The sequence below is a fragment of the Triticum urartu genome, chromosome 2 (genome assembly GCF_003073215.2).
Source record: "Triticum urartu cultivar G1812 chromosome 2, Tu2.1, whole genome shotgun sequence".
Taxonomy (NCBI): Eukaryota; Viridiplantae; Streptophyta; class Magnoliopsida; order Poales; family Poaceae; genus Triticum; species Triticum urartu.
The window spans coordinates 643998330-644011942 of NC_053023.1; positions in this window are offsets into that span (position 1 = coordinate 643998330).

A 13613-nucleotide genomic window follows, 5' to 3' on the forward strand; every position below is an offset into this window, starting at 1 on the left:
CTCAAGCTTTGGGGATTCCCAAGGCACCCCAAGTAAATATTCTAAGGATACTCAAGCATCTAAGCTTGGGGATGCCCCGGTTGGCATCCCATCTTTCTTCTTCAACAATTATCGGTATACCTCGGTTTTTGTTTCGTTCACATGATTTGTGTCCTTTGTGTTTTTTGTTCTTCCTTTATGAACCATGCTAGTATGAGATAGCCCTTCATTGATTTATAGAATGCTTCATGTGCTTCACTTATATCTTTTAAGTATGATCTTATAGAATTGCTCTTTGTGCTTCACTTAAATCTTTTGAGTATGGTTTTATAGAATGCTTCGTGTGCTTCACTCATACATTTTGAGCTTGGACATTGGTTAGTTTATATTAATTGTAGAATGCTCCATGAACTTCACTTATATCTTTTGGAGTATGAATAATACTATCATCTAAAGCGGGTTTGGAAGAGTGTCAACTTTAGGAACTAGTGATCCCGCCATTCCGAATGAGGAGAATTTTGCTTATGTGGAGAGTAGTAAAATTTCTATGCTCGTAGATCATGAAAAGAATGCTTTATGTGATGGTAATATTGTTGAACTCATTCATGATGCTACTGAAAATTATTATGAGGGAGGAATACATGCTTGTAGGAGTGCAATAATATCAAGTTTCCTCTCTATGTGCTTAAAGTTTTGAAGTTATACTTGTTTTGCCTTCCTATGCTAGTTGATTCTTGTTCCCATAAATTGTTTGCTCACAAAATCCCTAGGCATAGGAAGTGGGTTAGGTTTAAATGTGCTAGTCATATTCTTCATGATGCTCTCTTTATGTTTCAATTCTTATCTTTTATGTGAGCATCATTGAAATCATCATGCCTAGCTAAAAGGCATTAAAGAAAAGCGCTTGTTGGGAGACAACCAATATTTACCCTTACTGTTTTGTGTGTTACATGATTAAGACTACTGTAGTAATCATTTTTATAGCTTTTGTTTCAATAAAGTGCCAAGTAAGACCTTTGGGAAGACTTGGGTGAAAGTTAATGTGATCTTGCTGTAAAAAACAGAAACTTTGCGCTCACGAGATTAGCTGCCATTTTTTTACAGAAGAGTGCTTTGGTGCTGATTCTTTTTGCAAGATTAATAGACAAATTCCTCACGTCCACCAATTTATTTCATAATTTTTGAGTAGCAGAAGTATGGTTAGTGTTCAGATCATTACAGACTGTTCTGTTTCTGACAGATTCTGTTTTCATTGCATAGTTTGCTTGTTTTCTAGTTTCTATGACTTATATTCCTCAATATAAATTGTAATAAATGATATGGTACAGTAGGCATTGTGTGAGAACAATTATGATCTTGTCTTTGACAGTACCAAAGTGAATGGTTTACTCTTTATCATACTAACCTATCTCACGAAGTTCCGTTAAGTTTTGTGTGATTGAAGTTTTCAAGCTTTGGGTGAGATATCGATATGAGGAGAATAAGGAGTGGAAAGACCCTAAGCTTGGGGATGCCCAAGGCACCCCAAGGTAATATTCAAGGAAGACTCAATGCACGCTAAGCTTGGGGATGCCCCGTAAGGCATCCCCTCTTTTGATCTTCAAAACTATCGGTATACCTTACTCGGAGCTATATTTTTATTCGTCACATGATATGTGTTTTGCTTGGACCGTAATTTCAATTTTACTTGCTATTTGAATAAAATCATTGGATCTGAAATATTAAATGAAAAAGAATCCTCCCATGGCTAGCTAATTATTTGACTACTCAGTGTCTACTATTATCTTTTGGAGTAGTTTGTCATTTACTCACGTGCTTCACGTATATCCTATGAGTAAATGGTTGAATAATTGAATATCATAAATCTGAATTTATGTATGTTTCATATGCTTATACCATGGGGAGTAATGACTTCACATAGAATAAGTATAGGTAGTAAACTTATTGAAAGTTAGCAAACGTAGAATTGGTCACTTGAACAATTCATGAAAGAATATTGAAAAAGAGAGATTTCACATATAAATATACTATCTTGGACATCTTTTGTAATTGTGAGCACTCATTAAAATATGACGTGCTAAAAGGTTGATGTCGGACAAGGAAGACGACGTGATGGGTTATGTTTTCTTATATCCGAAATAAAGTATATTGTCTTGGATCATCCAACATGTTGAGCTTGCTTTCCCCCCTCATGCTAGCCAAATTCTTTGCACCAAGTAGAGATACTACTTGTGCTTCCCAACATTCCTTAAACTAGTTTTGCCATGAGAGTCCACCATACCTACCTTTGGATTGAGTAAGATCCTTCAAGTAAGTTGTCATCGTTGCATGCAATAAAAAATTGCCCTCTAAATATGTATGATCTATTAATGTGGAGAAAATAAGATTTATACGATCTTGTGATGTGGAAGAAATAAAAGCGACGGACTGCATAATAAAGGTCCATATCACAAGTGGCAATATAAAGATGACGTCTTTTGCATTAAGATTTTGTGCATCCAACCATAAAAGCGCATGACAACCTCTGCTTCCCTCTGCGAAGGGCCTATCTTTTACTTTTATCTTCTACCATTATGCAAGAGTCATGGTGATCTTCACCTTTCCTTTTTACATTTTATCCTTTGGCAAGCACATTGTGTTGGAAAGATCCTGATATATGTATATATATATCCAATTTGATGTAAGTTATCATGAACTATTTTTGTTGACATTACCCTTGAGGTAAAAGGTTGGGAGGCGAATCTATAAGCCCCTATCTTTCTCTGTGTCCGATTAAAACTTTGAACCCATAAATACCACGATGAGTGTTAGCAATGATGAAAGATTAACTGATAGTTGATTATGTGGAGTTTGCTAAATCAAAGCTCTGACATAGACCCTTCCCGAAAATAAGATGAATTGCAATTGTTTGATGACTGAGAATATAGTTTGTTGGTTTCAAGAAAAGTTTATGATCTATACTTTAACATGTGAATAGCTTGTTACTTGATCATGAAAAGTTTTATGAAGATGAGCTACTGTTATGATATATAATGATGCTATAAAAAGTGATTGAAACTATCATTGATTAAATCTTATGCACTTGCTAGCATTCACACTTCATAAATTATTTCTTTTATCATTTACCTACTCGAGGACGAGCAGGAAATTAAGCTTGGGGATGCTGATACGTCTCCAACGTATCTATAATTTATGAAGTATCCATGCTATTATATTATCAACCTTGGATGTTTTATATGCATTTATATGCTATTTTATATGATTTTTGGGACTAACCTATTAACCTAGTGCCCAGTGCCAGTTTTTGTGTTTTCCTTGTTTTTGAGTTTTACAGAAAAGGAATATCAAACAGAGTCCAATTGACATGCAATTTTTGACGATTTTTTATGCACCAAAAGAAGACCCCGGAGTAAAGAGTTGGGCTAGGAGAGTCCCGGGGCGTCCACGAGGGTGGGGGGCGCACCACCCCCCAGGCGCGTGGGCCTGCCTCGTGGATGCCTCGGGCACCTCCTTGACGTGAGACCGACGCCAAAATTCCTATAAATACAGAAACCTCGGAAAATTAACCTAGATCAGGAGTTCCGCCGCCAGAAGCCTCCATAGCCACCGAAAATCAATCTAGGCCCTCTCTGGCAGCCTGTCGGAGGGGGCCATCATCACCGGAGGGCATGGAGGAGGGTCCATCATCACCATGAAGGCCAAGGACCAGAGGGGAACCTCTCCCCATCTAGGAGGAGGCCATGGAGGAGGAAGCACAAGGGGGAGAACCTCTCCTCCTCTCTCTTGGTGGCACCGGAGTGCCAACGAGAGGGGAATCATCGCCGCAGTGATCGTCTTCATCAACATCACCATCATCATCACCATCCTCATCTCTTTTACACGGTCCACTCTCCCGCACCCTGCTGTAATCCCTACTTGAACATGGTGCTTTATGCCACATATATGATCCAATGATGTGTTGCCATCCTATGATGTTTTGAGTAGATATCCTTTGTCTTTGGGTTGATTGATGATCTAGATTGGTATGAGTTGTATGTTTTACTTTGGTGCTGTCCTATGGTGCCCTCCTGTGTCGCGCAAGCGTGAGGGATTCCCGCTGTAGGGTGTTGCAATACGTTTATGATTCGCTTATAGTGGGTTGCGTGAGTGACTGAAACACAAACCCAAGTAAGGGGGTTGTTGTGTATGGGATAAAGAGGACTTGATGCTTTAATGCTATGGTTGGGTTTTACCTTAATGATCTTTAGTAGTTGCGGATGCTTGCTAGAGTTCCAATCATAAGTCATAAGTGCATATGATCCAAGTAGAGAAAGTATGTTAGCTTATGCCTCTCCCTCATATGAAACTGCAATAGTGATTACCGGTCTTGTTAACAATTGCCTAGGACAATTCCGCACACCGATCCACCATTACTCCACACTCGCTATTTATAATATTCAGTAATATATTCTAACTTTATGCTAACAGCACCTACTTTTATATTTTAGCTCTCCGATATCATACAAAGCTATCCACTTCATACCCACAACGTAGTTTTATTTCTCATTGCTAGTTGGAAGCAAACGTTCGGTGTACGTAGAGTCGTATCAGTGGCAGATAGGGCTTGAGAGAATATTGATCTTACCTTTAGCTCCTTGTGGGTTTGACACTCTATACTTATCACTTCCACCTTTGGAAATTGCTATGATGATTCCCTGCACTTGGGGATTATCAAGTGCTCCCACGCAACACCACCACTCCCCCGGCGGTACAAGCAGTGGCTCCACTCTTCGGGCAACATAGACTAAAATCCATCGTAGTTAGGCCCTTCCCCGCGCCCTAGACTCTTCCTCCTTGCGATGAGGACGGATGGACGGTGGTCGAGTCTCAGAAGGCGCGCAATGTAGAAAAGAAGACAACGCTTCGTAACACATGCCAGCGGCCACGTCGGTCAGCCAAGGGCGTTGCCATTAATGGCCATGACGAGCGCGCGGCCTTCTTAAGCCGCTTCGACGGCATCTGCTTCTGCTGCCTCTGCACCGAGCACCGCCGGATAGATTGTAGAGACCCACTTGAAAGATAGTGGATGTCGCCTAGAGGGGGGGGGGGTGAATAGGAGCTTTAAAATAATTACGGTTTAGGCTTGAACAAATGCGGAATAAACCTAGCGGTTAATTTGTCAAGCACAAAACCTACAACAACTAGGCTCACCTATGTGCACCAACAACTTATGCTAAGCAAGATAGACAACAAAGTGATAGCAAGATATATGACAAGAAACAATATAGCTATCACAAATTAATGTGCATAAGTAAAGGGCTCGGGTAAGAGATAACCGAGGCACGTGGAGACGATGATGTATCCTGAAGTTCACACCCTTGCGGATGCTAATCTCCGTTTGGAGCCGTGTGGAGGCACAATGCTCCCCAAGAAGCCACTAGGGCCATCGTAATCTCCTCACGCCCTCGCACAATGCAAGATGTCGTGATTCCACTAAGGGACCCTTGAGGGCGGTCACCGAACCCATACAAATGGAAACCCTTAGGGGCGGTCACCGAACCCGTACACTTTGGCAACCCTTGGGGGCGGTCACCGGTACCCGTCAAATTGCTCGGGGCAATCTCCACAACCTAATTGGAGACCCCGACGCTTTCCCGGAGCTTTACACCACAATGATTGAGCTCTGAACACCACCAACCGTCTAGGGCGCCCAAGCACCCAAGAGGAACAAGCTCAAGGGTACCAAGCACCCAAGAGTAATAAGCTTCTCAACTTGTAACTTCCACGTATCACCGTGGAGAACTCAAACCAATGCACCAAATGCAATGGCAAGGGCACACGGAGTGCCCAAGTCCTTCTCTCTCAAATCCCACCGAAGCAACGAATGCTAGGGAGGAAAATGAGAGGAAGAACAAGAAGGAGAACACCAAGAACACCAAGATCTAGATCCAAGGGGTTCCCCTCACATAGAGGAGAATGTGATTGGTGGAAATGTGGATCTAGATCTCCTCTCTCTTTTCCCTCAAAGACTAGCAAGAATCCATGGAGGGATTGAGAGTAAGCAAGCTCGAAGAAGGTCAACAATGGGGGAAGAACACGAGCTCAAAGGATAAGGTTCATTGGGGACGAAGACCCCCTTTTATAGGGCCTCCCGAATCCAACCGTTATGTGCTCAGCCCGCACACGAGCGGTACTACCGCTCCAAGAGCGGTACTACCGCTCCGGCGGAAGAAGCAGGGAAATGGATCAACAAAACATGAACCTCTTGGGGCGGTAGTACCACATATAAGTGGTACTACCGCTCAGCCCAGTGGTACTACAGCTAGAGGGGCAGAACACGGGACCAAAATAGGCAGGGCAGAACAGAGTACGGCGGCAGTAGTGCAGTAGCGGTACTACCGCCCGATCGGAGCGGTACTACCGCTTATAGGCGGAACTACCGTGCCTTACTGCCGTGCAACTACTGCTAAACCCGACACGAAAAGGCAGGACCCAAAATCGAGGCAGTAGTAGAGCGGTACTGCAGTGGTACTACGACTGAGAGCTCCAAGCGGTACTACCGCTTGGGCTCGTGGTACTACCGCTGGGACCAGACAAAAGCCACTTCCAAGAAAACAAGAACTGCCATAACTTCTGCATATGAGCTCCGAATTGAGCAAACTCAAGCTTGTTGGAAACAAGATGACGAGTAGCATCAAAACAACGATAGGAGTGAAACCTCCAACAGAGAAGAACGGGCATAACCTCCAACATCGAAAACATCATAGAAGATGCAAGTGAACTCCATTTTCGATGAACTCGAGCTTGTCATCAAGATGACCATAAGCTCCAAAACTCTCAAAGAGAACCAAACAAGAACCAAGAAAGATGATGCAAGGATGCAATGGTTTGAGCTCTCAATGAACGATACGATCAAGCTACTCATCGAGAGCCCCCCTTGATAGTACGGCAATCGATCCTATAACCCGGTCTCCCAACTACCACTATGAGACCGGTAAAATAGAAAACCTAACAAGGGCAAACCTTTGTCTTTCACATAGTCCACTTGAGCTAGATGATGACGATCTTGACTTCCTCAAGTTGGACCACCTTTCTTGATTGTGTTGGCTCGATGAAGACTAGTTGATTGCTCCCCCATACTCCACTATGGGTGAGCCACTCTTCGACATATCTTCATAAATCCATTTTTACCGTAATGGACGGCAAGCTTCAAGCATTTGATCTCTTCATGATGCTCCACTTGAACTTGCACATCGCCACCTAACCCCACAAAGAACTCTCACGAAAACCATGGGTTAGCAAACAAAGCGTAATGGAAAATGCTTACCATACCATGGGATCACTTGATCCCTCAGTACATCTTGTATGCTTTGTGTGTTGATCAACTTGATTCATTCTTGACTTAATCTTGATCAACTTGAATCTTTCCAATTCTCTTCATTTGGATGATGACTTGAAGGTAGACATGAATGATCACACAATCTTCTTCTTCAAGACATGCTTGCAATAAGCTCAACACTCACATGACCAATCTTTGGATAATTCCTTGAATAGCACCTTGGTCGACACAAACTCTCCTTGAAACCAACACATGTACTCCAAGAAAATCCTATGGACAAAACCTTCAAATATAACTCAAGGAAACCATTAGTCCATAGAGATTGTCATCAATTACCAAAACCAAAGATGGGGGCACCGCATGTTCTTTCACCACTTAGATGCATCATTTGCAAGCTACCAGGACACTATGGTACAGAGTGATGACCCACAAGTATAGGGGATCTATCATAGTCCTTTTGATAAGTAAGAGTGTTGAACCCAACGAGGAGCAGAAGGAAATGACAAGTGGTTTTCAGCAAGATATTCTCTGCAAGCACTGAAATATCAGTAACAAATAGTTTTGTGATAAGATAAATCATAACGGGTGACAAGTAAATGAAGTAACTAAAGTGCAACAAGGTGGCCCAATCCTTTTTGTAGAAAAGGACAAGCCTGCACAAACTCTTATATAATGCAAAGCGCTCCTGAGGACACATGTGAATTGTTGTCAAGCTAGTTTTCATCATGCTCATATGATTCACGTTCGTTACTTTGATAATTTGATATGTGGGTGGACCGGTGCTTGGGCACTGCCCTTCCTTGGACAAGCCTCCCAATTATGATTAACCCCACTCGCAAGCATCCGCAACTACGAAAGAAGAATTAAGATAAACCTAAGCATAGAATGAAACATATGGATCCAAATCAGCCCCTTACGAAGCAACGCATAAACTAGGGTTTAAGTTTCGGTCACTCCAGCAACTCATCATATACTTATTACTTTACAATGCCTCCCCCTAGGCCAATAATAGTGAACTTTCATGTAATCGACGTTCACATAACACCACTAGAGGAGAGACAACATACATCTCATCAAAATATCGAATGAATACCAAATTCACATGATTACTTATAACAAGACTTCTCCCATGTCCTCAGGAACAAACATAACTACTCACAAACATATTCATAATCATAATCAGAGGAGTATTAATTATCATTAAGGATCTGAAATTATAATCTTCCACCGGATAAACCAACTAGCATCAACTACAAGGAGTAATCAACACTACTAGCAACCCCCAGTTACCAATCTGAGGTTTTGGGACCAAGCTTGAATAGAAGAGATGAACTAGGGTTTGAGAGGAGATGGTGCTGGTGAAGATGTTGATGGAGAATGATCCCCTCTCGATGAGAGGATCATTGGTGATGACGATGGCGACGATTTCCCCCCTCCTAGAGGCACATCAATTGTTTCTTAGCCCTGTGCGGTGCCCCCCTCTACCGTTTACTCCTCCGGTCATATTGTCGTAGTGCTTAGGAGAAGCCCTGCACGGATCACATCACCATCACCGTCACCACACCATCGTGCTGATGAAACTCTCACTCGACACTTTGCTGGATCAAGAGTTCGAGGGACGTCATCGAGCTGAACATGTGCAGAACTCGGAGGTGCCGTACATTCGGTGCTTGTTCGGTTGAATCGAGACGACGTTATGTAACTCCAACTCTTGCCATTCCCGGCTATGTGATATTTTATATCCTCCGTGGTTGGGTTCTGTCCTCGTTTTGCATTTTGTTCATGTCATGCATTTCATCTCATGTCGTCATGTGCATCTCATTTGCATTCATGTTTGTCTCATGCATCCGGTCATATTCCCCGTTGTCCGTTTCGGAATCCGACACTCACACATGCACCCGTTGCACCCCTCAGATCTCGTTTCATGAGCGGGAGAAAAATGTTCTCGGAATGGGACGAGATTTGTCGAGTGGCCTTGGTACATCACCGGTAGGCCGCCTGTCAAATTTCGTTCCATTTGGAGGTCATTTGATGCCCCAACGGTTAACTGCGTTACCCGAAAACCCCCTCTCTCTTTGCAGCCCAACACCCCTCCAAAACAGCTGATGACCCACAAGTGTAGGGGATCTATCGTAGCCTTTTCAATAAGGTATTCTCTGCAAGCACTGAAATTATCGGTAACAGATAGTTTTGTGATAAGGTAATTTGTAACGGGTAGCAAGTAATAAAGGTAAATAAGGTGCAGCAAGATGGCCCAATCCTTTTTGTAGCAAAGGAAAAGCTTGGACAAACTCTCATATGAAGGAAAGCGCTCCCGAGGACACATGGGAATTATCGTCAAGCTAGTTTTCATCACGCTCATATGATTCGCGTTCGGTACTTTGATAATTTGATATGTGGGTGGACCAGTGCTTGGGTACTGCCCTTACTTGGATAAGCATCCCACTTATGATTAACCCCTGTTGAAAGCATCCGCAACTACAACAGAAGTATTAAGGTAAACCTAACCATAGCATGAAACATATGGATCCAAATCAGCCCCTTACGAAGCAACGCATAAACTAGGGTTTAAGCTTCTGTCACTCTAGCAACCCATCATTTACTTATTACTTCCCAATGCCCTCCTTGTCGGTGTCAAAACCGGCGGATCTCGGGTAGGGGGTCCCGAACTGTGCGTCTAAGGCAGATGGTAACAGGAGGCAGGGGACACGATGTTTACCCAGGTTCGGGCCCACTTGATGGAGGTAATACCCTATGTCCTGCTTGATTGTTCTTGATGATATGAGTATTACAAGAGTTGATCTACCACGAGATCAAAGAGGCTAAACCCTAGAAGCTAGCCTATGGTATGATTGTATGTTTTCCTACGGACGAAAACCCTCCGGTTTATATAGACACCGGAGGGGGCTAGGGTTACACAAGGTCGGTTACAAAGGAGGAGATATACATATTCATATTGCCTAGCTTGCCTTCCACGCTAAGGAGAGTCCCATCCGGACACGAGACGAAGTCTTCAATCTTGTATCTTCATAGTCCAACAGTCCGACCAAAGGATATAGTCCGGCTGTCCGGAGACCCCCTAATCCAGGACTCCCTCAGTAGCCCCTGAACCAGGCTTCAATGATGATGAGTCCGGCACGCAGTATTGTCTTCGGCATTGCAAGGCGGGTTCTTCTCAAATCTTGAATATCTGTTAAGTAGTGTCCGGCTCCCATAAATGTTGGACTTCTTGGCTTCTGTGCCCAATAAGGGCCATCTTCCACGCGTCGAGCGAATGCGAGGAGCCAGGGCATTTTTACATCCGCCCCCTAGCCAAGTAAATAAATTGTCTATTAAAGGGATGGGGATTCTTAGATCCAATCCACACCATCCTCCCATGGCGAGAATCCATCGGAGCGCGCTCGGAAAAAATCCATTCCAACATGGCCGACCACCGCAGCTCCTCCTCCCGCCCCTGTAGCGCTAAGCCCGGTGATTGGGAGAGGTGTTCCGTGCCGCACAATCGATTAGTAGAGCTGCAGACTCGGGGATTTCTCCCTCCAGAGTATATGGCCCCCGTCCGAGCCGGGCTCGCCACTTATAATGGTGGGGAGCAAGCGGAGAGCTTCCCCAGCCCCTCTAAGGGGGAGCGGGTATGCCTCATCCCTTACTTACTAAGGGGACTCGGATTTCCAATTCATCCATTCCTCCGCGGGCTCCTGGAGTTCTACGGCCTCTAACTACATAATTTCACCCCTGCTTCCATACTACACATAGCCGGTTATGTTGCCCTTTATGAGCTATTTTTGGGATGCGAGGCTCATTTCGAGCTATGGAAGAGGTTATTTTGCCTTGTGCCCCGCACACATAAGGGGTCACTTTATCAGGTGGGCGGAGCTGAAATATGGCGCATCGGCGAGACCGGATACCTATCCGTCACTCCGAAGAAGATGTCCGAAGACTGGCCTTCGGAGTGGTTTTATATGGAGGACGTCCCCCTTCCAGACCCTGTTCGGCGGGATCTTCCTGAATTCAACAATGCTCCTCTAAAGAAACGCCGAAGCTGGCGCCCACGGAGCCCCCAGGAGGAAGACAACGGAGAAGTCCTTTAACTGATGAACCGGATTAAAGCGCTGGCTCAATCAGGTTTGACAATAATCGAGGTTATGTCAATATGCATAATGCGGGGAGTGCAGCCACTTCAATATGAGGGCACCCCCTGTGGTGTTTTAACGGGGAAGATGATGCCACCCATTGCGGGCGTAAGGGACCGGACACCGCTGCTGCTTTAGCAAAAATTCTGTCTGAGTTGTTCAAGGGAGAGGAAGAGGAGCTCATCCGTATCAAGCCACGGGATGGATTCTCCATGTACAACCCTCCAAGCTGGATGAGTTATACCTCTTTACTCCCATTCTTCCCGCATTCTTCATCGTAGGTACTAACCTTGCCATTTCACGGCAGGAACTGCGAAAAGCTGTAAGGGAGGTCAACAGCCCATCTCCACAACCAGAGGACCCTGGCTGGGCCCTCGGTCCTGGACTCGAAGAGGATCTAGACATATTCATGGAGCTGATAGACAAGCAATTCTATCAATTGAGCTGCGATGACGCCATGGTGGCCATAACGGCCGACTATCCCGGACTGCTCCCTATGTCGCACGTATGAAAAACCAAAATCCCAACTCCAAAAATAGGATCCCCTTTTAGACACTTCACCTACCGTACACATATGGTGTTTTACAGGGAAGGCATTCGGGACGCCATGCCGAACCCGCAGCAACTCGCCAACAAGAGGCACCGAAGCCGGGTAGGCCAAAAAGGAAGGCGGTTAGGACAGAGACGCCGACGTAGAGGTATGACACGAAACCTCGCTCCGTGGTTGTCGTATTTCTCAAAATGTAATGACGTCCATGTTTCTTTAATAGAAAAAACGCTTGCCGAACTATATCCGGAGAGGCTGCCGATCATGCCTCCACCAGTCGGGCTCCAGGGCCGAACATAGAGGTGGAAGCCAACATGGGGCGGATGCCGGATGCTCCTCCTACATAGGATGCGGATGTACTATTACGGTGTCCTGGACTAGGGGGTACTCACCAGGTCATCTCCCGATCAGTTAGATTGGGCCGAGAACCCCATGGCCGCATACTCATGGGCCAGTTCGGACAACCCCTGCCGCATACAAGGAAGACCACACAAGACTTGGCGCCCAAGACAAGGACTCCTCTAAACCCTAGGCCTACGGTGCATATATAAACCGAGGCCAGACTAGTCAATAGACAATATCTCATATTCATTACCATCTCGTGGTAGACACATGTACTCTATACTATCCCCATAGGGTTTTACCTCCATCAAGAGGGCCCGAACCTGGGTAAAATCCGTGTCCATGTTACCATCGCTCCAAGACGCCTAGCTTAGGACCCCTACTACGAGATACGCCAGATATTGAACCGACATTGGTGCTTTCATTGAGAGCCTGCTGGGTGGTCGCCGTGGATCAGTGGGATGATCAGGTGATATTTTTTCAGTTAGATCTATTCAAAGTAAACTATCTTTTTTGTAAGATTGCGGGTGTTGCCGTGGGCTACCTATCGCAGTTCGATCAAGCTCAGCAAAAAGGTGTCCGACGACTGGCCGTATGCGAAGCCCGACCTCCCCTGCGACTCCCATGTGCCGCAGCCGAGGAGTCATCAAATGGCGCTCAAGCCGAGGAGCCACGTTGCATGGAGTAGTATTGCTTGGGTTCAACAGCACACAAGCTCGGCTGGGCGGCGGCCGCAGGGAGATTTGGCCCTTTTCTTTATTATTTAATCTAGCTGAGGTTGTTTATGCTTCTGGCCACTGATCCTTTTTCATGTGCTTTCCCATGAAGCAATCAACTAGTATTACTAGTTGGGGCACATCAATCGAGGTTTGATTGATGCATCGTACTAATCCGTCAAGCTACTATCTCACATGAAGCTCTCTACAACACTTCGGTGCAGATTTCTTTTGCTCCTATAGCTACTTTTGAAATCAGGTGCTATCTTTTCAATTAGACATATCAATCATCAGTTGAGTTCGTCAAGAATTTTTTCTGCCAGTTTTTTTAATTGTGTTCGTAGATTTCAATCGGGATCTGGACTGCGGCATCCGTGCACTATTTTATCTGATGATAACGCACTGTGGCTCGTTATGGATCCGATGTCGCCCGGGTTCAGCGTGCCTTCATCAGGGCGTGCCAACATCGTCCTCCCGCCAGGCCGCATCTCATCCAATAATTTATTTCATGTAATCAACTTCGACTACGTCACGCGGTCAACTCTGTGGGCCAACGTCGCCGTCCGGCCTGCATCGAT